Source organism: Gopherus flavomarginatus, chromosome 12, assembly GCF_025201925.1.
Source record: "Gopherus flavomarginatus isolate rGopFla2 chromosome 12, rGopFla2.mat.asm, whole genome shotgun sequence".
NCBI classification, from domain to species: domain Eukaryota; kingdom Metazoa; phylum Chordata; order Testudines; family Testudinidae; genus Gopherus; species Gopherus flavomarginatus.
In genome coordinates this window covers 24,583,401-24,605,118 of record NC_066628.1, presented here as the reverse complement: position 1 = coordinate 24,605,118, position 21,718 = coordinate 24,583,401, and the positions used below count along the sequence as shown (strand labels likewise).

The 21,718-nt window shown below is 49.0% G+C and overlaps 1 protein-coding gene and 1 pseudogene across 1 annotated transcript in view; one reads left to right on the top strand and one right to left on the bottom strand.

The window, feature by feature from the left end:
• The window catches only part of LOC127032442 (zinc finger protein 883-like), a 257,088-nt gene that overhangs the window by 89,618 nt on the left and 145,752 nt on the right, over positions 1-21,718 (top strand). The window lies entirely within an intron of this gene.
• Positions 694-20,813, bottom strand: LOC127032618 (E3 ubiquitin-protein ligase TRIM39-like; annotated as a pseudogene).

Genomic DNA, 21,718 nt, shown 5'->3' with positions numbered 1-21,718 from the left:
CTCCGTCCCCGTCCGCATATCTGCCGTACAACATGGCGGCTCCCAGGTGTGCAGCATCCCGCCCCGTTCCTGCCCTCAAGCTGCCCCCGAGAGGGTAGAGAGCGATACATCCCAGGAAGATCAGAGAGATCACTCGGCTCAGTTCTCACCAAGGTAAATAAACAACCTCAAAGTGAGAGAACTAGTACTCGCACGTGAACGCGGCCATTCTGGATCTATGGTGGGCGACGCCATTTTGGGTTACGACCCAGAGGAAGGAAAAGTAACATCCGGGGACTCTAGAATGCCAACTGTTTACCTGGCCCTCTGCTCCTGCCGTAATGCAAGATGGCGGCGACAACGAGGGAAGATAATATGGCAGCGCCCATAGGTGCTCCCGTACGGCAACATGATCCACCCGCCCTGACGTTTTTTCCTTAGAAGGGAAGGCAGGGACTTGCCTGCTCGCACGTTCAAGCTGGCGTCGGAGATGTAAATACCACGTGGGGCTCAGCAGCCAATCAGAGATCCGTGAGGACTGTGCCATCTTTATCCAGGGGGAAGAGCTAGCCGGAAGAAACCATTTTTTTAAAGTAAAAACAATTAGGTGTTAATTAAAAATAAATAAATAAACAAAAGAGTCAAAATCACCCCTCAAGCCCATGTTTATTTTCTGGGGTTAATGTATTGTGAGGGTTTTATCACATACACAGGCCACAGTTGCCATGACGACAAAGGCATTGTTGCTGTGGTAATGCCAGGTTGGTCCATGGTGTGATGGTTTCAAGGGAATGGCAGCATCACCAACCCCACAGTGTCCAAGATCCACCTGTCAGAAGACATACACACTGAAATCATGAGATTGGCTTAAAACAATGAGATTTTTTTAAAAATAATTTTATATAAAAATATATAAAATATGAATTAACAGAACTGAGTTCTTTCTATTAATCTTCTGGTTTCTAAGATAAGTCCAGCAATTTCATGGCAAAACTTCTGTTTTCCTTAAAGCCCCAGCTCCCAGAGTCCTGTGATTACAAAAGAATCTCACATCTCATTTAAAAGAAAAATAATAGGCTTCTGTTCCTCATAATTACTTTAAAATGTGACCACCACCACCCCCAAAAGGCTTAGAAACCAGAAGAGTCTAGCACTCTATGAGTGAGAACTGGAATTTCCTTTCCATGAGAAATTCTGCAATTTCAAAATTTATTTTCACTTCAAATTGGAATTATTTTTTTTAATTGAAATTTCTTGCAAAACAGCATTTTTAAAACATGGTTTAGGTCAATCAAAATGTTTCCTCTGAGAAAATCTAAATGTTTTCTCCTGATTTGGACATTAAAAATTTAAAATGAAAAACTTCAAAATGAAAAATTGAAATGTTCCATTCCACTCACTTTGACAAACTTTCAGTCAGAAAAAAAAAAACCAAAGGCAGTGTTTCAATGGCATTAAAATGAGACATTTGACTGCAAGCGGATGTGAGCGACATGCTCATGTTCTGTCTGTGCCAGGGACAGTGGAAGGCACATGCAAGTCAAATGATGGAGGCTGGACTAGGCTGTGTCTGTTCAGTCAGAGGAATCCATCCCTCAATCTCGGACCTATTAATGACCAGTGGGGCCGTCTTGTCCTTGGTGTAGAAGAAGGGGAAAATTTCCTCTGTGAAAGAGGTGGTGAAAGTGTAGAGATGGGCCAAGGACTCAGCATTGTAAAAGGCCACCCGCCCCTCCGTGTAGTCCAAGTAAATCCCAACCCTGTGAAGCCTCTCCTTGCAGTACACAAGGGCCAGGGAGGTGTTGAGAGCCCAGTATTTGCCCATGTGCATCTCGACAGTCCAGAAGCCATGCTCAGGTGTGAGTCTGAGATGTCCCTTCCTCTTCACTGACTTCCTGGCCACTCCCACAGCCCAGCAGCCAGCATCCCACACCTCCACTTCCCAGTAATATCTGCCAAATGAGAACCCTTCATTTGCCAGGACGCAAGGAGCTGTGTCAAATCTCTCATGGCAGTTGAGCAGGTCCTTCAGCTCATCTCCAAGACGCACACTCCTCCTGTCACTGGACAGGACAAGCTGAGGGTTGGCTGTTTTAGGATTCAGAGTCACCTCCACTGGAAAGAGAGAAAAAGAATGTGTGATTAGATAGATAGATAGATTAGATATTAGATTAGATGAGATGAGATGATAAAGGGAGCGTGTGCAACTGGGCTGGGGAAAGAGAAGAAATCAGATTATTGCAAGAAGAGAAACATTACTTAGAGAAAATATAAGATGTCCCTACCTACTCCTGCTAGATGTATATCACATACTGAGTTTTTCAGTTTTCTGAGCTGGGGAACTGGCTGGCTCAAGGGATGTGGGGAATGGGACATGGGCCCTTTCCTTTCTAGAGGCTGCCAGCTCTGCACAGGTTCCAGGGAGAGGGGATGTGATGTTATCTGATTAAAATATGACCATGTAGATCATTGTTGCTACCACTGATATATAATTGCAACAAATCTTATAAAGTATATCAAGTAAAGTGTCTATGGAAAGGATATGATTTGCTGAATATGGCTGTGCTATTTGTATACATGTATCATTTTTGTATTTGAAGTTATGAGTATTGCCTCTATACCTGGATTTCAAATGTTTGCTTCAGGTAGCACCCACCAGCACATTGTGAAGGAACTATTCAAGTTGAATGGCCCATTAAAGAATACTTAACTCACAATGGAAGACACCTATCTACACGTAATGGACTTTCCTGCTATGAATAAGCGAAATCATGTGACTCCAAACACCATCTTGTCACCTGTAATTTTCCACAGTGAGAACAATGGGTTTCCCTTCACTTGAGAGAAGCTATAAAAGGCACTGGAAACATCTCCATTTTGCCTCCTTTCTGCTCAAACCTCTGGTCTATGGACTTATATTAATGGGAGCATTCTAACCAAAGGACTGAGGACCTTCCAATGATTTGGAAGCAATCGCAGACTTAACAAGACAGCAGTTTATTCCACCACTGCTACAAGCCTGAACCAAGAACTTTGCAATTATTGTATGTATTTGATTCCTTTAGCCAATTTTAACTCTCACCTTTCTTTCTTTTTTTTTTATAAATAAACCTTTAGATTTTAGATACTAAAGGATTGGCAACAGCATGATTACTGGGTAAGATCTGATTTATATATTGACCTGGGTGTGTGGCTGGTTCTTTGGGATCAGAAGAACCTTTTGTTTGATGAAATTGGCTTTAAATAACCACTCATCATTAAGTCTAGTGTCTAGGTGTTGAATCCAGGGCTGGAATGCCTAAGGAGACTGCCTTTCTGATTTCTTGTTAGCTAGTTTTGTGAGACAGAAGTTTACTTTTGTTGCTGGTTTGGTATATCTTATGGGAGAATAACCACCAGATTTGGGGTATGGCTGCCCTATTGCTTAACAATTTGTCCTGAATTTGGGTCAATTGTGACCCACAGAGGTATGGTGACAGGGGACTATGGGGCTCAGGGGGGTAGGGACACAGGGAATTTCCCCTCCAGGGGCTGCTAGCTCTGATCTGGCCCTAGAGTGGGGGCATTGGCTGACTTGGGGGTTGATGGGATACAGGACCTTTCCTCTGAGGTGTCAGTTCCAGTGTGGAGGAGCTGGCAGTGACTTGAAGCCATTCCCATTGACAGCTTTAGTGGCATGGGTGAGACAAGCAGGTGGATAAGAACATAAGAATGGCTATACTGGGTCAGACCAATGGTCCATCGAGCCCAGTATCCTGTCTTCATCAGTGGCCAATGCCAGGTGCTGCAGAGGGATATGAACAGAACAGGAAATCATCAAGTGATCCATCTCCTATTGCCCATTCCTAGCTTCTGGTTCTCAGAGGCTAGGGACGCCATCCTTCCCCATTCTGGCTAACAGCCATTGATGGACCTGTCCTCCATGAACTTATCTAGTTCTTTTTTGAACCCTGTTATAGTCTTGGCCTTCACAACAACCTCTGGCAAAGAGTTCCACAAGTTATGTGAAGTACTTCCTTATGTTTGTTGTAAACCTGCTGCCTATTAATTTCATGGGGTGATCTCTGGCTCTTGTGTTATGTGAAGGGGTAAATAACACTTCCTTATTCAATTTCTCCACACTATTTTTTTCCCCAGAACTCTATCATATCCCCCCTTAACGTGACTCAGTCCTTTTTTCCGGATCTGACTCTTAGTTCTTTTTCCATGGGGTCCCAGAGACCAAACTCTCCTGTAACCCTCTCACGCACCCTGAAGGTTGAACCAAGGTGGGACATCATGAGGGAAGCTCACCTTGACACTGCCCATGCCCCACATTTTGTGTGGACTAAGGCCTAGTCCCCGGGGCTCTGGGTGAAAGGGCCTTTCCCCACCATTCAGCTGACATTGGGAATGTGATGTGATTGCTGGGGTACAGTATGCCATATGGATCCATCCCCCTGCATCTCCTTCCACAGAGACCCTTGATGGTGCAGCCTGTAGCCCTGTGATTCTCTTTGGGCCAGGTCCACAGTTGATGCAAATCACCACAGCTAGCAACATCTGGCCGATTTACACCAGACCTGCAGGACCTAGCCCCACTTGCTGTCACACATAGACCTAGCCAGAGAGGTGAGAGGAAAGGGAATGGGATTCGCTCCTGCTTCACCTCTGTAACCCATCATCTGTTTCCTCTGGACACTGTTCAGCAGAGGCAGCCGGCAGTCACACAGCTCTGGCGACTGTGAGCGGGGCTTCAAGGACTTCTCACTGCCAGACCTGCAACCCACCAAGAGAGGCGTAGTTAGAGATCACTGAGCCACAGGACACTGGGAGAGTGGTGTAAAGCATACCAAGCCACTGGGCTCCCATGGTTTCCCTTGGAACAATCATCATGAATGTTGCTATCCAGCCTGAATGGGCCTTTGTCCAGCTTCAGGCCTCGGCTACTCTACAAAGTTAGGATGGTGTTAACTGCCTTACATCAACCCATTTGTGCATGTATCTACACTTAAATGTGTCCCCCACTGGCATAAGCACCCCATTAAGCCAACACAGTAACACCAGCTTCCCAAGTGGTGTTGATCTATGGTCGATATATGGAGGCTGATGCAGTAGAAATGTAGACACTGTGTTACCTATGTTCACCCTAACAGTTCTCCAGCAACCATCCCAGAATGCCAGATACTCATCGCTCTGGTTGCAATGGTGAACTCCACTGGCCAAATGTCACACAGGCCGGAAGCCCACCACCACCTTTAAACAACCTCGAATTTTTTCAATGCCTTTTCTTGATTGTCCAGATTGGTGAGCCCACCTAGCAGCTCTCCAGAGTTGCTGTCTGCTTTTCATTTTCATTCTGTAGAGTTAGTCAAGGAGGCCAAATGTAGCAGTTTGTGTATGCAAGGATGTCCCTTGAATCCTCCTGAGAGATCTCAGTGAAACGTCCATGGAGGTTTATAGGGATGGCAGCCTAATTTCTGCCTCCATTATAGGACACTTTCCCAAGTCAGTTGGTGATAACTTTGGCAGGCACCATTGCCGTCAACTGGCTAGCAACATATGTACCTGGGTGACTTTGAGGCGCCAGCAGCAGAAGCTGTGCTCCCTGTGCCTTTGTTACCCTAAGGAGGAGATATCAGGTTAAATCACCAACAACAACTGCAAAAAATGGTGCCAGTGTTCAATGCCACTGCCATAATTTCATAGTTTCATGCAACTGAACATTTCCATCACCCCGGCGGGTCATACTCATGACATCTGGTGCAGTGAGTGCGCTGTGCATGCGCACACCGAAGCAGAAGTCTTTATAAGCTTGTCTTGTGTCACACTTTAGGGGAGCAAGGAAAGGCGGCAGTTCTGAAGGTTTGGTTTCACTTTCCGTTCCTACTATACTGGCAATGGTACCTCTGTGTGTTTTATCTGCAGCTGCTGCCATTGTGGCCTTGAGGGGTTCCCCCTCCACACGTGTGGAACAATTGATCAGTTAAGGAGGAGAAAAAGGAGAATGTGGGAGGATACGTTCTGTGAGATCCTGCAAGCCGGTGCTGCACCAGACCTTGAAGAGAGGGCCTGCAGGGTGAACGCTGCACACTGTATAGAGAAGGAAAAAGAGGACAGGAGAAGCACCAGCACAATGGGGCTACTTTGTCAGCAAACACAGATGCTGTAGACTCTTGTGGACCTCCTGCTCCAACAGTCCTGGGCTCGACTCCCATTGCAGTCTGTGAAGAACTGCAGCATAGCGCCTCCCTACAAACCCCCTCACCATTTCTCATAGCCAGCATGCCTATCTCTACCACTCCATGCTGGGGAAAGCATGAACAACCAGAGCTGACCTGTGAGAGCCATCGTTGATGTAGCTACAATGGACATCAGTGTTTCTTCCTCTGGTTTATTTATTATGGCTCCCTAATTTTTTTAAGTTCAAATGTATTTACTGTTAAATTTTTCAGATTGAGTGTTGGGAGCTGTTTTCGTTGATGAATAAAACTCTTCTGTTTTGAAAGTGATTCCTAGTTCACTACCCATAGTGTATAATGCCTGCTGGCAGGGAAAGTGGTGGTTTGCGCACTGCACTGACAACCCAGCAGGAACGTGCACAGGAATAAAAACTTGGCCACTTTTGGAGGGTCACTTTCTCTGCCTCCCTCAACCCCCTGCGGCTGGAGGAGCTGGCTCGCCCTGCCCCCCACAGCCGGAGGAGCTGGATCTCCCTTCCCTCCATGGCTAGAGGAGCTGCCTCTCCCTGCCATGGCCCTGGGGCCAGTGGAACTGGCTCTCCATCCTCACCCTCCGCAGCCCCAGGAGCTCACTTTTCCCCAGCATCCAGAGGAGTTAGATCTCCCTCCATAGCCCTGGCTCCAGAGGAGTTCTCTGCCCCCACTGATTGTGGGGGCCTGTGGCCCTGCTTGGCCCCTATTGTGCATGCCCCTGCAACCCAGTGGATCAATGCAGTCATCACAAATGTACAGCAAGCACCCCAATGTTAATAGCTGCACTGGCAGTGAGATGTGCCCAGATGTGCAGCAAGCACCACCCAGTTCCTAACAGGCTCCCAAACTGCAGTGCCAGGTTGAGCACAGTCCACCACAGCCCATTACCATGGCTCACTGTTAAAGTGCCCTTTCAAACCCTCCCCAAGCTGTATAGAGCCTCACTGAGCTTGTCTGATAGCCCTTGTGTCTGACTGTTCAAACTGAACAGACAGCCCCTCCACCGCCACCCCTGCAGCAACATTTCCCCTTTGCTTCCCAGATATTATGCAGGACACAACAGGCAGCTATAACCATTGGGATATTTTCGCACTGAGATCCAGTCTGGTGAGTAAACAATGCCAGCGCCCTCTCAATCTACCAAAGCACATTCACCTGTCATTCTGCACCTGTTGAGCCAGTAGCTGAATTTTTCCTTGGTGCTGTCGAGGTGAGCTGTGTTCAGCTTCATGAATCAGGGAAGTTAGGGGTAGGCTAGGACCCCAGGATCAATACTGGCATTTGAACATCAGCAATGGTAATCCACTGATCAGAAAAGAAGGTCCCTGCTTGCAGCTTTCTGAACAGTCCTGTGCTCTTAAAGATGTGAGTGTCAAGCACTTTCCAGGACCAGCCAACACTGATATAGGTGAAGCATCCCTGGTGATCTACCAGCACTTGCATGACCATGGAAAAGTAGCCCTTTCTATTGGTGTATTCTGCGGAAAGGTGATCTGAGGGCAAAACAGGTCTGTTGCTCCACTGCAGTTTGGGAACCCCTTAGCTGCAGATCCATCCACTAAGTCCTGCATGTTGCCAAGATTCACAGTCCTGCACAGCAGGAGACAATTAATGGCCCTGCACATTTGAATGACAGTGGCCCCCCCACTGCATTTTCCCACTCCAAAATGACTTCTCACTGACCAGTAGTAAACTGGCTTTGCAAGTTTCCACAGCGTGATTGCCACTCATTTCTCCATTGTCAGTGCAGCTCTCAGTTTGGTGTCTCTGTGCTGGAGGGCTGTGCCAAGCTCAGCATGCAGATCCAGAAATGTGGCCTTACTGTGACACTCTGTACCTCAAAATAGCACCATGGAACCCCCGTATTCTCCACTGTGATATGATTATGATATGTTTTGTACAATGCATGCCTTGTGAGGTATCAGTTAGAAACTCTTGATTTGGTGAACATCAATATCCTATTGGGTTGTATGTACTATCATTGTATGTGACATTATAAAGTATTGCTGTGTGTGTGTTACTGAAATATGAGGTAAATGGGAAATTCCCACAGCTAGCCTTTCAGTGGCAACAAAGGAGTAACTAACACTGACAAAACAGATTTACATCAGGATCAGCCAGACGTGTGTTGATGGCCCATCAAGAAGAATCCACTGTCCTAGAGATCCCTCAGAGAGGGCACATACACAATGGGGACTACCTAACCCCCATGTCACAGCAAGGAGAGAATGTAAAAATGAGGGTTGATGACAGCACCACTTGGCATCACTCCTCCCCCATCTCAACGTCTGGAAGATCATCTGGAAGACAAAGACTTTGAACTGGGGAGACTAGTCCCAGGCTGAGGAGGAAATTCAGCCTGTGTATTAAGAATTGTAACCTGTCTGCAACATCCAGTGGGGTAAGAAAAGCTGTTTGATTCAACTCTTGCTTAGTCTGTTAAAGTGTAGAATTTAGATTATGATTCTGTATTTTGTTTCTTGCACTGTCCAAAGGAGTCTTGAGCAGCATAAGACAGTACATTACTGGGATGCAAGGCTGGGGAGATTTGCTGGTGTTTATCTATAGATTTCATGAGTAGTTTAGAGAGCATTCATGCAACTTAGCTGGGTTGTGTCTTTACATGTTGATGACTGAGTGATTACAGCACCTGGAGAGATGTACTGCATAGCATTGTGTGAGACAGCCCAGGCTGGAGTGTTAAGAGGGCACAGCGGTACCACAGGTTCAGGTTGTACCCCTGGGATCCCATCACACTTGTGCATTTGAAAGTTCTGCAGCCATTTCTCATTGTCCCAAACCTGTATTATAATGCAATCCCAGCAGTCAATGCTTTTTTCTTGGGCCCTGAAGCTGTGCTCCACCATCTGCAGCTGCTCCATGAACTCCAGCAACAACCTTGAGTTAGTTCTTGTTATGTCCCACACCAAACTGACCAACAGGAAATCATTATGTTCCTTGCGGTTCTTCTTGCAGTTCTACAAATAGCAAAAGATCATGTGTCCTGTGCTTGCAACGCTCATGACTATAGTGCACAGCTGTGCAGGCTCCATACATCTGTGGGAGATGGCAGTCGGTGGCAAGTCTCTTGTTTGTTTCTTGGGAAATTGAAAATAGGTGCAAAACTTATGGGATAGAGATGATAGTATGAGATGGAGAACATTGCATTATGGGAAGTTGACCACTTGCTGTCAGTCACCCATGTACAATTCACTTCTGCCTCACCATGCATTGCCAAAACTACCAAAACACAGTGCACTGGACGGTGGCACATGACTGGGATACTTACACATGGTGCACTGTGTTATTGACACAAGCACCGCTGCTGGTGAGTACGTGCACTGCCAGGCAAGGAGCCTAGTATGCACATACACAAGTGATGTACTAACTGTGGCAGCTATATATCGACATAACTTGTGTCAGCAAAACTTTGTAGTGTAGACATGCCTCAGACCAGAGGTGATGTGGGGAGGGGGCATGTGGGGTCATGTGCCCCCAGAGATTGCTCAGTCATACGGTGTGGCTGCCCCCCCCCCCCTTGCGGAGCAGCTGAGCCAGTGAGCTGTGAGCTGTGCTAGGCAGGGAGACTCAGCTGCTTTAACTCTACCAGGAGAGGAAGGAAAAAAGCTGGGAGCTGCAAGGAGGGGCTGCTGCTTTCTGGGATTGGGGAGGCGCTGCTTTCTGGGAGTGGAGAGGCACTGCTTTCTGGGGGGCAGGTTGCCGGGGGGGCATGACTCAGTGGTTCCAAGGTTGTGCCCCCTATTATCAGCAGGCACACATCATCTCTGTCTCAGCCTTTCACTTCTCTGGGGACACCTGGAAAACTCCTCTCCTGCATAGGTGCTCTCCAGGTACCTATATGGTCATCATCCCCCACCCCCTACCCCCATATACGCAGACACACAGGCATGCACACAGGGCCAGATGCCCAGCTGGTGTAAATCAGAGTCACTGCATTGGAATCACTGAATCCCCCTGTGGGTCCGGGGACAGAATAGGCCCACTGCTCATCCTGCATGTCGTAAGAGGCGACTAAAAGGGTGCTGCCTGGAGATGGATGGGCTCTGCCAGGTTAGAAATTTGCCCAAGACAAATGATGAGCAAGTCAACAATGTCCATACCGGGTTGATCACAGCCCAGGTTAATAATGACCGCGCCATCCATCTCCCATCAGGGCAGACACGACAAATATGCTACTGGTGTAACCCCAACAAAGAGTATCCATGGAAGAGATAACATCACCATAGCCACATGGAATGTAAGGACATTGAGACAAATAGGGAGGTTGAAAGAACACATGTACGAAATGGAACAATACACCTGGCACCTTCTAAGAATCTCTGAGGTCAGATGGAAGAACTACGGAGAAGTACTAACGGAAGAAGGCCATATATTCTATTATAGTGGAGAGAACAACCATGTCAACGGCATAGGATTTCTTGTGCACAAGATATCAAGAATTCAGTATTAGGATGCTGCCCAATGTCCAGCAGGCTTATTTCCATCCATCTAAAGGCAGTATCATTTAATATCAAAGTGGTATAAGTCTACGCCCCTACAACAGACTATGATGATGAGCAAATTGAAGATTTTTACAATCAGTTCCAAGACATCATTGATAAGGTACACAAGAAAGATATCCTGACTGTACAAGGAGATTGGAATGCTAAAGTGGGTACTGACACACAGGCATATTGGCAAGATTATTGTGGCTCTTTCTGTAATGTGGTAACCAATGAGAGAGGACTGAGACCTTTGGAGTTTGCCAGCTATAATAATCTGGTTCTTTCAAACACATTAGGAGAACATAAAGCACCCAGACAAGATGATCAACATGGCACACACCTAATGGTCTACCTCACAGTCAGATCAACTACATAATGGTGCAAAATCGATTTTGTTCTGGGATTAACCGAGCTAAAACAAGGAGCTTTCCCGGTGCTGATATTGGAAGTGATCAGGACCTTGTGATGCTAAATTTTTGGCTGCAGCTAAGGAAAATTGTCAGGCCAAAGTTCACCAGAACCAAGTTTGACTTAGAAAGACTCAGAGGCTGAAACACTTCAGAGTAATTCCAAGCAATGATCAGTGGAAAATATGCCCCGCTGCTTGCTCTAGAGCAGGGATCTCAAACACACGGCCTGCGGGCCGAATGCAGCCCGTGGAGTTATTTCCTGCTGCCTGCCATAGGCGCCAACTCCATCAGCAGCCAAGCTCCCCTCACCCCCACCCTCCCTTTCTCCCCTGTCCTCCCCTCGCCCCCCGAAAGCACTGTGTTCCTGCTCCTCTGCCTACCTCCCAGCGCTTCCCACTGCCAAATAGCTGTTTGGCGGTGCTTAGGACTTTCCAGGAGGGAGTGGGGAGGAGTGGGGACACAGTGCACCCAGGAGAGGAGGTGGAGAAGAGGCGGGGCTGGAGCAGGGATTTGGGGAAGGGGTTGGAATGGGGCAGGGAGGGGGTAGGAAGAGGCGGGGCAGGGGTGGGACCTCAGGGAATGGGGTAGAGTGGGGGCAGGGAAAGTGAGGGGGGAGCTTTAACCAAAGTAATTCTAAAAGTAAATGCATGGTTTGTCATTTGAGTGCGGTGCACCACTGAGTGTTTATATTTTATTTAAAACCCTTCTTCGCATTACAGTTTTAAAGAACTTAATACATTGACTTCTAATAGCAGACTATATTACTCTTCATTTTTTTAATTGTTGACTATACTTTTGTATCGTTGTATGAAAAGGTTTCAGTGATGCGGCCCTTGGGCCAATGTACTAGTCCTCACGTGTCCCTCATGGTGATTTGACTTTGAGATCCCTGCTCTAGAGGAAGACATGGAAACAACGACCTACAATTTCAATGCTGTAATGAATAAGGCAGCAATGGACATCCTTGGGAAACATCGTAAGAAGACAAAACCGTGGGTCGCAAATGAAAAACTACAAATGTGTGACATTAGAAGAGAACTTAAGAGAGATAAGAACAGCACTGAGGGAGCTGATAAATACAGAGCGATTGGCAGAAATATCAAGAAAGGAATGAAGGTAGCCGAGGAGATATGGATTGAGAAACAATGCTGTAAAATTTAAGAGTGTATTAAGAATAAAAATAGCAAATGAGCCTTCCAGGTTGTAAAAGATCCGATAATGGAAAGATGGACCAAAGCTAATACAATTCATGACAAAGAAGGGAACAGTCTTACAGAAGAAAGGGACATCATCAGTGGGTGCTACTGCTCTGATCTATACAATCACCAGACAAATGGAGATCCTAGTGTCTTAGACAGCCCAGATTCAACAGAGGAGGACAGCTTTCCAATACTACATGAGGAAGTGGAGACAGCTGTGAAATCACTCAAGAATGGAAAGGCTACAGGTATTGACAACATCCCAGCTGAAAATGATGAAATTCAGAGGAGAAACAGTAATAGATATACTCATCAAGATCTGCAACAAGATCTGGCAGACTGGTGAGTGGCCTTCCACAAGACACAGTCACTAAGCATCACTCTGCCAAAGAAAGGCAACTTGCAATTGTGTCAAAATTACCGGACCATAAGCTGGGGTGACCAGACAGCAAATGTGAACTATCAGGACAGCGGTGGGGGGTAATAGGCATCTATATAAGACAAAGCCCAGAATATCAGGATTGCCCCTATAAAATCGGGACATCTGGTCACCCTACCATAAGCTTAATTAGACATCACAGCAAAGTGATGTTGAAAGTCATATTGAACAGATTGAAGCCACAAGCAGAGAATATCATCGCTGAAGAACAGGCTGGCTTTCATGCTGGAAGAAGTACCACAGAACAGATTTTCAACCTTCGTGTTCTATGTGAGAAGTACTTACAACACCAACAGGACATCTACCACGTCTTTGTTGACTTCAAGAAGGCATTTGACAGAGTATGGTGCAAAGCTTTCTGAGCAACCATGAAGAAGTACAATGTTGGTTGTAAGCTTATTCTTACCATTAAACAACTGTATGCCAAGGCCAGCAGCGCAGTTCTCATCAATGGCACAATAGGAGAGTGGTTTCGCACCACTGTTGGAGTCCGGCAAGGCTCCCTTCTTTCACCCACACTGTTCAACGTCTACTTGGAGTGCATAATGACTGATGCCCTAGAAGATCAGATATGCACAGTCAGCATCAGGGGGGCAAACAATCTCAAATCTTTGGTTCGCTGATGACATTGATGGACTGGCATGCAACAAAGATGAACTTGCCAACCTTGTGAAAAGATTGGATGACATATGTCATGGAAATCAGTGCAGAGAAAACCAAGCTGATGATAAACAGATGTGATGGGATCAGTTCACATATAACTGTCAGTAGACAAGAGCTGGAGACAGTGAAACAGTTCAAGTATCTGGGGGCAATCATCATTGATGAAGGATCCAAGGCAGAAATTCAGGCAAGAACTGTGCAAACAGCAGCAGCAGTGGCAAAGCTCAAGCCAATTTGGAGGAATAAGAACATCTCCCTCGAATCCATACTGAAACTGCTGCATGCATTGGTCATCGCCATTTTTCTTATGCATGCGAGACGTGGACGCTTATGGTAGAACTAGAACAGAAAATACAGGTAGAAGAGATGAGATACTTCCGTGAAATCCTGGGCATCTCCTACTTCGACGACGTCACTAATGAAGAGGTCCACAACATCATCATCCAATGCGCTGGGTCATATGAAGACCTCCTGATGATTGTGAAGAAGTGCAAGCTGACATGGTATGGCCATGTAACAAGATCACCTGGCCTATCCAAGATCATCCTCCAAGGGACAATACAGGGGAAGAGAAGAAAAGGTAGACAGAAGAAGAAATGGACTGACAATATGAAACAGTGGACAGGAATGGACTTTGTGGAGACTCACGCACTGACACACAATCGTCAGAGGTGGAGACAATTGGTTGATTGCTCAATGACAGTGCCCCAACGACCAATGTGGTTATGGGAGTGATGATGATGATGATGATGCATTGGAATCAATGGGGCTAGACCCCCCGCTGGTGGGAATTGGCTGTAGCTCCTTTGAAGTCAATGGGGTCAGATCCCCTGCTGGTGTCAATCAGGATTACGCCACTAGAGTCATTGTGGCTGTGCTGATTTGCACCAGCTGAGGATTTGGCTCATAGCTTGGACCCTACCAAATTAATGGTCCATTTTGGTCAATTTCACAGTCAAAGGATTAAAAAAATTGTAAATTTCATTATTTCAGCTATTTAAATCTGAAATTTCACAATGTTGTACTTGTAGGGGTCCTGACCTGAAAAGGAGTTGTGAGGGGGTCTCAAGGTTATTGTAGGGGGGTTACAGTACTGCTAACTTTACTTCTGTGCTGCTGCTGGTGGCGGTGCTGCCTTCAGAGCTGGGCAGCTGGAAAGCAGTGGCTGCTAGCAGGGATCCCAGCTCTCAAGACAGAGCTGCCGCCGGCAGCAGGGCAGAAGTAAGGATGGAATGGTATGGTATTGCCACCCTTACTTCTGCGCTGCTACCTGCTGAGCTGGGCCCTCAGTCAACAGCCGCCATTCTCCAGCCACCCAGCTCTGAAGGCAGCAGAGCAGGAGTAAGAGTGGCCCGGTAGGGTATTGCTACCCTTACTTCGGTGCTGCTGCTGGTGGAGCGCTGCCTTCGGAGCTGTGCACCCGGCCAACAGCCTCTGCTCTTTAGCCCCCCAGTTCTGAAGGCAGCACAGAAGTAAGGGTAGCAATACTGCGACCCCCCCTAAAATAACCTTGTGACCCCCCTGCAACTCCTTTTTGGGTCAGGACTCCCAATTTGAGAAACACTGGTCTCCCCCATGAAATCTGTGTAGTATAGGGTAAAAGCACATAAAAAGACCAGATTTCACAGGGGCAGACCAGATTTCACCGTCCATGATGCATTTTTCATAGCTGTGAATTTGGTAGGGCCCTACTCATAGCTTAGAGAAGCACCTATACAATGAGATGCTATTACCTCAATGCCTTCCTCCAAGGGCTTTCACTGGGCTCAGACACCCACAAGGAGTAGCTCTTCCAAGCTCTCCCAACACCTTGTCTGATCCATGAAAACAAGACTGGTCAATGAGCAGGGTGTAGTCCTCATTCCCAGGGGCAGGTCTGCAGATTCTGCAGCTACTGGTGCTGCCCAGAAAATTCCAAGTAGCAATGGACTGACAGTGATCCACCTCACTCAAATTTGTGATAGCAAATTGGCTGGGCGTTGCTCTGTCTGCCCTATTACACCATCATGGAGTGCTGAGACAGCACCACCTATCTCATCCCAGCATCCACAGCTCAAGAAACCCCAAAGGGCAGGAGGAGAGCCTGCATCAAGGGCTTTCAGCCAGTCAAGACTATGTCCACATGCTCACATCACATTATCTATCTATCTATCTATCTACTTCTTCCTTCCTCTGGAGCATCTGGATAGATAGATACCAAAGTGATAGATGCTTTGTAAATACCAAAAATAAAAAGCCAGATCTCTGGTTTATGAAGGTTATTAGGGGTTGCATGTATTAAAGGATTGTTCTGTCTGAGAAAGGGAGAGGCCTTACCTGGTCAAGGTGATATTTTCATCCTGCACCAGACGAGAGAGAGAAGAAGAAAGAAAGTCAGGTTACATTGTAGGTTTTCCTTTTCTCATGTTAAGTAAAATTCTTCCCTTCCCTCTGGCCCTGCCTTTCTAATGGCTTCCAATGCATTGGGTCAGCCTGGCCATGGAGAGCGCCCCCTGCCCTGTTCCCTGCACCAGAGGCCCCCTGGTGCTACTCTGGGGCATTGGCGCCAGCCCTGACTGCCAAAGGAGAGTGGAATGCCCCATGCTGATCTCTTTCCCTGCAACATAGGCCCCCTAGTGCCACACTGGGGCTTTGGGGCCAGCACTGACTGCCAGGCCCTCTGTTGAGGCCTCCCTGTCCACACATTGCATTAGACTCCAGGGGATGATTCTGAATAGACATTGGCAGCCTTAGAGGGAGTTGGGGGTCTCCCCAGGAGGGCTTGTCCCTTCGATCTGGGCTGTGACTCTGTGTTGCCATCTCACCTGCTGCTCTGGGTCTGGCTCCTCTTTCCTCTCTTCCCCCTCCTCCCTTGTGCCATTCATCTCCTCCATCTCCTGCAGCTTCTGAAGGATCATCTGCTGCCCATCCTGCAGGAAGTGGAGCAGGTGCTGCAAGGCAGATAGTTAGTTGTCAGCGGCGCCTCCTTGGAGGTCTCAGTGCTGCACTGGGGACACAGCTCTAGAGATGTCTTAGGACACAGCTGAAAAACCAGGGCGTAACCAGAGCTGCCCAACCTGCTTAAAACTGGGAGTTCGGAGGCCCAAGGGCTAAAGGGGAGGAATCTGGAAAGGGTCAAGGAGGAGATGGTGGATAAGCAACCAATATGACCTCCCAGGATGATGCTGTGGAGCAAAGGGCTAAAGTGATCCTAGGATAGGGGTGGGCAAACTTTTTGGGTGAAGGGCCACATCTGGGTGGGGAAATTGTATGCAGGACCAGGGCAGGGGGTTGGGGTGTGGAGGGAGTTCAGAGTGTGGGAGGGGGGTCAGAGCAAGGGATTGGGGTAGAGGAGGGGTGCGGAGTGCATGAGGGGGCTCAGGGAAGGGGGTTGGAGTGCAGGAGGAGTGCGGAGTACAGGAGGGGGCTCAGGGCAGGGGTGCGGACTGCAGGAGGTGGCTCAGGACAGGAGGTTGGGGTGCAGGATGGGTGCAGAGTCTGACAGGGGGCTCAGGGCAGGGGGTTGTGGTGCACAGGGGTGCAGGGTGCAGCAGGGAGCTCAGGGCAGGGGGTTGGGGTGCAGGAGGGATGCAGGGAGTCCTGCAAAATGACAGTGCTTGGATATCAGTAGGACCCAGGATCTGACCCACCCCCTAGCAGGGTGCTAGGACCCGGGATCTGAGTGCTGGCTGACCCAAGTCAGAGTGATTTGTACATGGGCAGAATGGGGGATTTCACTCAGCCCTGCATTAGAGGCCTGGCTTAGTGTGCAATGTAGACACACCCTCATGGCCCTACAATGCCATGTGCCTAACCCAGACAGAGATTGACCCATGAGCCCAGGTGTGCGCTATTCAGCCCTGGGGTGTGCAGGGCTGCTGTCACAGAAGTCATGGAGCTGAATGTGGCTAATGGGGTGATAGGGCCACCTGCCTCTTGCATCTCTCCATCACATGGGAGGCTCAGCAGGATCTCCAGGTCCCTCTTCAGAGTCTCCAGACGCTGCTTGAAACTCTCCTGGAGGGGGAGGAAAGTCTGCTTAGTGAACAAATCGATCCCACTGAGCATTGGAGGCAGAGAAAGTCCCTGGGATCTCTAGCTGGAGGTGATCTCAGCTGGGCAGGGATTCTCTCACTGTCTGGGCAGCACCTGGCACAGGGAGGTGCTGATCTCAGATGAGGCTTTAAGTGCTACTGTAACATGCATAACAATAAACTCTCCCATTGTTAATTTCATGCCATGCCTTCTAGTTTATTCCCATCCCACAAATAACACTTCTTCCTCCTTGGTCTTTGCACCTCTCATGGGCCTTGTCCCCCTCAGATTTTTGTTCTTTTACTCTTTCCTTATTACAATCCAATCCCTGCCACAACCTGGGTTTCACGGCACTAACATCGCTGCTGACCTTCTATATGCACCTCCACCCCAGGATCACATCTGTCCTGTAATGGGGAGGCCTCAAAGGGAAAGCTGAAAGTACAATGCAATTTGGGATAGCCTCTTAGGGCATGTCTACGCTGCAATTAGACACCCACAGCTGGCCTCTGTCAGATGACTTGGGCTCGGACTAAGGGGCTGCAGCCCCAGTTCTGCAACCCCCGCTCCTTGCAGGGTCCTACACTCTGTGCTGTAGGCCAAGTCCAAATGTCTACACTGTAATTAAACAGCCCTGTAGCCTGAGCCAGCTTGTGTAATACTGACAGACTCTAGTCATCAGTGGGCAGGATCGAACCTGGGACCTCTGAAGCTTAGTGCATGAGCCTCTACTGCATGAGCTAAAAGACACCTGGCACTTAGATAAGGCTGTAGAGCAGACTCATTAATCTCTCTCTAAGTGGTCTCGGTGCCACTAGATGGGACAGAATATCACACCCAGGAGGTGTGTTGCGGGAAGGAACCAGACACAGACAGCTTGTTTGCTCAGGAAGGCGCCCCGTCGTCAGCCGTGGCAGCCTTTTTATTATCTCCAGTTACAGCATTCCTACAGCATTAGCATGATTCACAACTCTATTTACTATCCTTCTATTGGTGGCCTTGGGACTCTCCCCTTTCCTTCCTCTCATATGAAAAAGCAGAAGCGCAGCGCGTGTTGTACTTTCCCATCTTGTGATTAGATAGAGGGTTTATAGGGAACAATCATCTGGTGGCTTGCCAGCCAGGACCGATCCCTACAGTGTGTGGGTTACACTTGCACGAGCCAGCCATGTGTTTTTAATTGCAGTGGTGACATAACCTCAGAGCTAGTCTACACTAGAAAATTAGATTGACCAAGCCTCAGAGATGTGAAACCACACCCCTGAGCAACATAGGGCATGTCTACATTACACCCAAAAGTCGACCTGTGTTAGGTTGATTTACAGCCACCACAGTAATTACTGCAATTTTTCATGTCTACACTGCCCTCCTTGTCAATGGTGCATGTCCTCACCAGGAACACTTCCACCGACCAAAGAGGGGCAGCGTGGGGGGCAGGCTGAGAACCAAGGCTCTCAGCTCCATGCAGCTCCCCACCACAAGCCCAGCTGCCCCCTGGGCTCTTGGCTCCCCATTCCTGGCCATCAACATGTGAGATCAGAGCCAGGTGAGCTCAAAGTGGGGAATCCAACCTCACTTCTCCACTGTGTGCTGGGAAGGGAACCAGGACAGCAGAGCAGGGAGCTGGTGTTTACACAAAACCACAGGAGCAGCTAAGGGGAGGTTGGTCCCTGGCATTGAGGGATGATTTGAGGCCCAAGAGGAAGGAGTGGGGACTAGCGCATGGTTTTGCTAGTTTCTGTTCCCAGTCTCTTTGACATGAATTGTGAACTGAATAGAAATGGGACTGAAATGCAATCTCTACAAAATGTACCTAGGAAACAACATAGAGGATCAGAGCAGTGGCCCATTTAGCCTGGTATCTGCCCTGACACACACCCATCCCTCTCCTCACTGTCCCAGACCAGACCCATGGGCCCATCCTGCCCTGTTTCCTGTCTCAGAGATTGGCCAATGCAGAGCATTTCAGAAGAAGGAACAACAAACGCCACACTGATTTAGCCGTCTTTCATGCTTGCCCCCTGCCTGTCTCTCCAGTCTCCACACATCTCCCCATAGCCCTGTAGCTCTCCAATCTCCATCCAGCTCTATCTAGCCAACCAAGCTCCACACACAGCCCTCTGCCCACCTGCATGATCTCTGCACAAACCCCTCTGTCTGTGTGGTTATCCACTTCCTTGCCTGTGGTCTTGGACTGCTCCCCTCACCCTGCTAACACAAGTTCAGTGCTAACTAGCTGTGAAACTCTGCACAGCCTCTCCTTTCTCAGCCCCAGCTTTAAGTGGCTGCAGTAATGGGAAACTCCCTGAGTCTTGGGCTGATTTCACAACATGGAATGCACCAGGTAGCAACCCCATCCCAGCTGCTTGGCTGGATGGGTAGTGCCCCATGGCTGCCCCATTCCAAGTGGGGGTTGGGATCATGGTGTGGGGCTGCAGGGGACCTGATGTCAGGATATGCCTCAGGCACCAGAATTGCCTTAATCCATGCCCTCCAAGCTCAGGTGAGACCGCTCCCAATTGCCACTGGGTCCCCCTCCAGCCACCAGCCTTCCCCTGGTGATCTCAGGGCACAGAATGGCACCACCCAGCCACAGGGGCGCTCTCTCCCTCCGGCTGCACTGAGTTCTCGCTGTTTTACCTGCTGCCCCTGGGGGTCCTTCCCCATGGTGGAGCTGGATGTGGAGCGCACATCCTGGGTCTTATCCTGGTCGGGGAACCGCTGCACGATCTCCACCACGTTGGCCAGCGACTTGTTCTGGCGGAAACTGCGCTGTCGGAAGGACCGGCGGCACAGGGGGCACTGCCTCGGCTCCTCCTCCTCCTCCACCCTGTCCCAGTGCTGGCTGATGCAGTCCTCACAGTAGTTGTGCCCACAGTCCAGCATCACAGGCACCTCCATGTACTTGGTGCAGATGGAGCATGTAACCTCCAACTGCAGCTCCTGCACTAGGTCAGACCCAGCCATGGTAGGAGGTGTACTAGGGGCAAGTGCACTGCTGGGATCTCTGCAGAGCTCCAGTCAGCTCCCTGGCACCCAGCTCCCTGCCTCGCTGGGACCTCTGCAGCCCAGATCCCTGGCACTCAGCACCCTGTCCCGCTGGGACCCCTGCAGGTAGCTCCCTGACACCCAGCACCCTGTGCCTCTGATTCCTGCAGCCCAGCACCACGACACCCAGCAATGTGCCCTGCTGGAATCCCTGCACCTCAGCTCCCTGGCATCCAGCTTCCTGCCTCGCTGGGATCCCCTGCAGCCCAGCTCCCTGGTACCCAGCACCTTTCCGGGCCCTGTAGCCCAGCCCCCTCGCCACTGAGATCTCTGCAGCCTAACTCCCTGGTACCCAGCACCCGGGCCCACTGAGATCCCTGCAGCCCAGCTGTTGAACAGCCATATACATGCCTTGCTGCTGAGTCTGTGTTGACAGGAAGTCGGAGGTCACTGAACTATGCTAGTGAACTGAGGGGTGGGGCGTGTGCATAGTGGAAGCTCAGGCAGGCCCAGCCCACGGACCGGAGTTGTTTGCCCAGTCACCCGCCCCTTTAACAGGCGGTTCTACACCAGCTTCTAAATTTAACAACTGGTTCTTGCAAATCCATGGGAACTGGCTCCAACTCACCACTGCATGGAGTGGAAAATACAGGAGCAGGTATAAATACACGAAAAGATGGGAGTTGCCTTACCAAGTGTGAGGTCAGTCTAATGAGGTAATTCAATTAACAGCAGGATACCAAGTGAAGAAAAATAACTTTTGTAGTGGTAATGAGAGTGGCCCATTTCAAACAATTGACAAGAATGTGTGAATAAGAGTAGGGGGAAATTAGGTTTAGGTTTTGTAATGACCCAACCACTTCTAGTCTTTATTCAGGCCTAATTTGATGGAGGGCACATCTCACCCAACAGCTGATTTCACACACAGCCCTGACACCCCACAGAGCAAGCAGCCATTCAGAGCTCCCCCTCCCCCACTCCTGGTCCAAACCCTGCCAGGGCTGAACCAGCAGAGCAGTTACCTCTCACCCCCATCCCCAGAATGAAGTGCTGTGGGGTGGCCCATAGCACTGAACCATCCCCCACCCCAGTAAGACAGGACCCATAGCACATTCCAACCCTTTCAGCTCCCCTGGAAATCATACTTAGCTGCCTCTTTTGAGGCATGGTTTGACCATTGAGGTCACTGGGCCTGGTGGTGGGGAACAGGGTCCTGGGGGCTAATACTGACATTTTAAGCATTCACTTCCTCATCCCCTACAGGATCTGGCCTAGCCCCACCATGCCTCAGTTTCCCCATCTCTGTTAAATTGGCACAGAGCAGGCA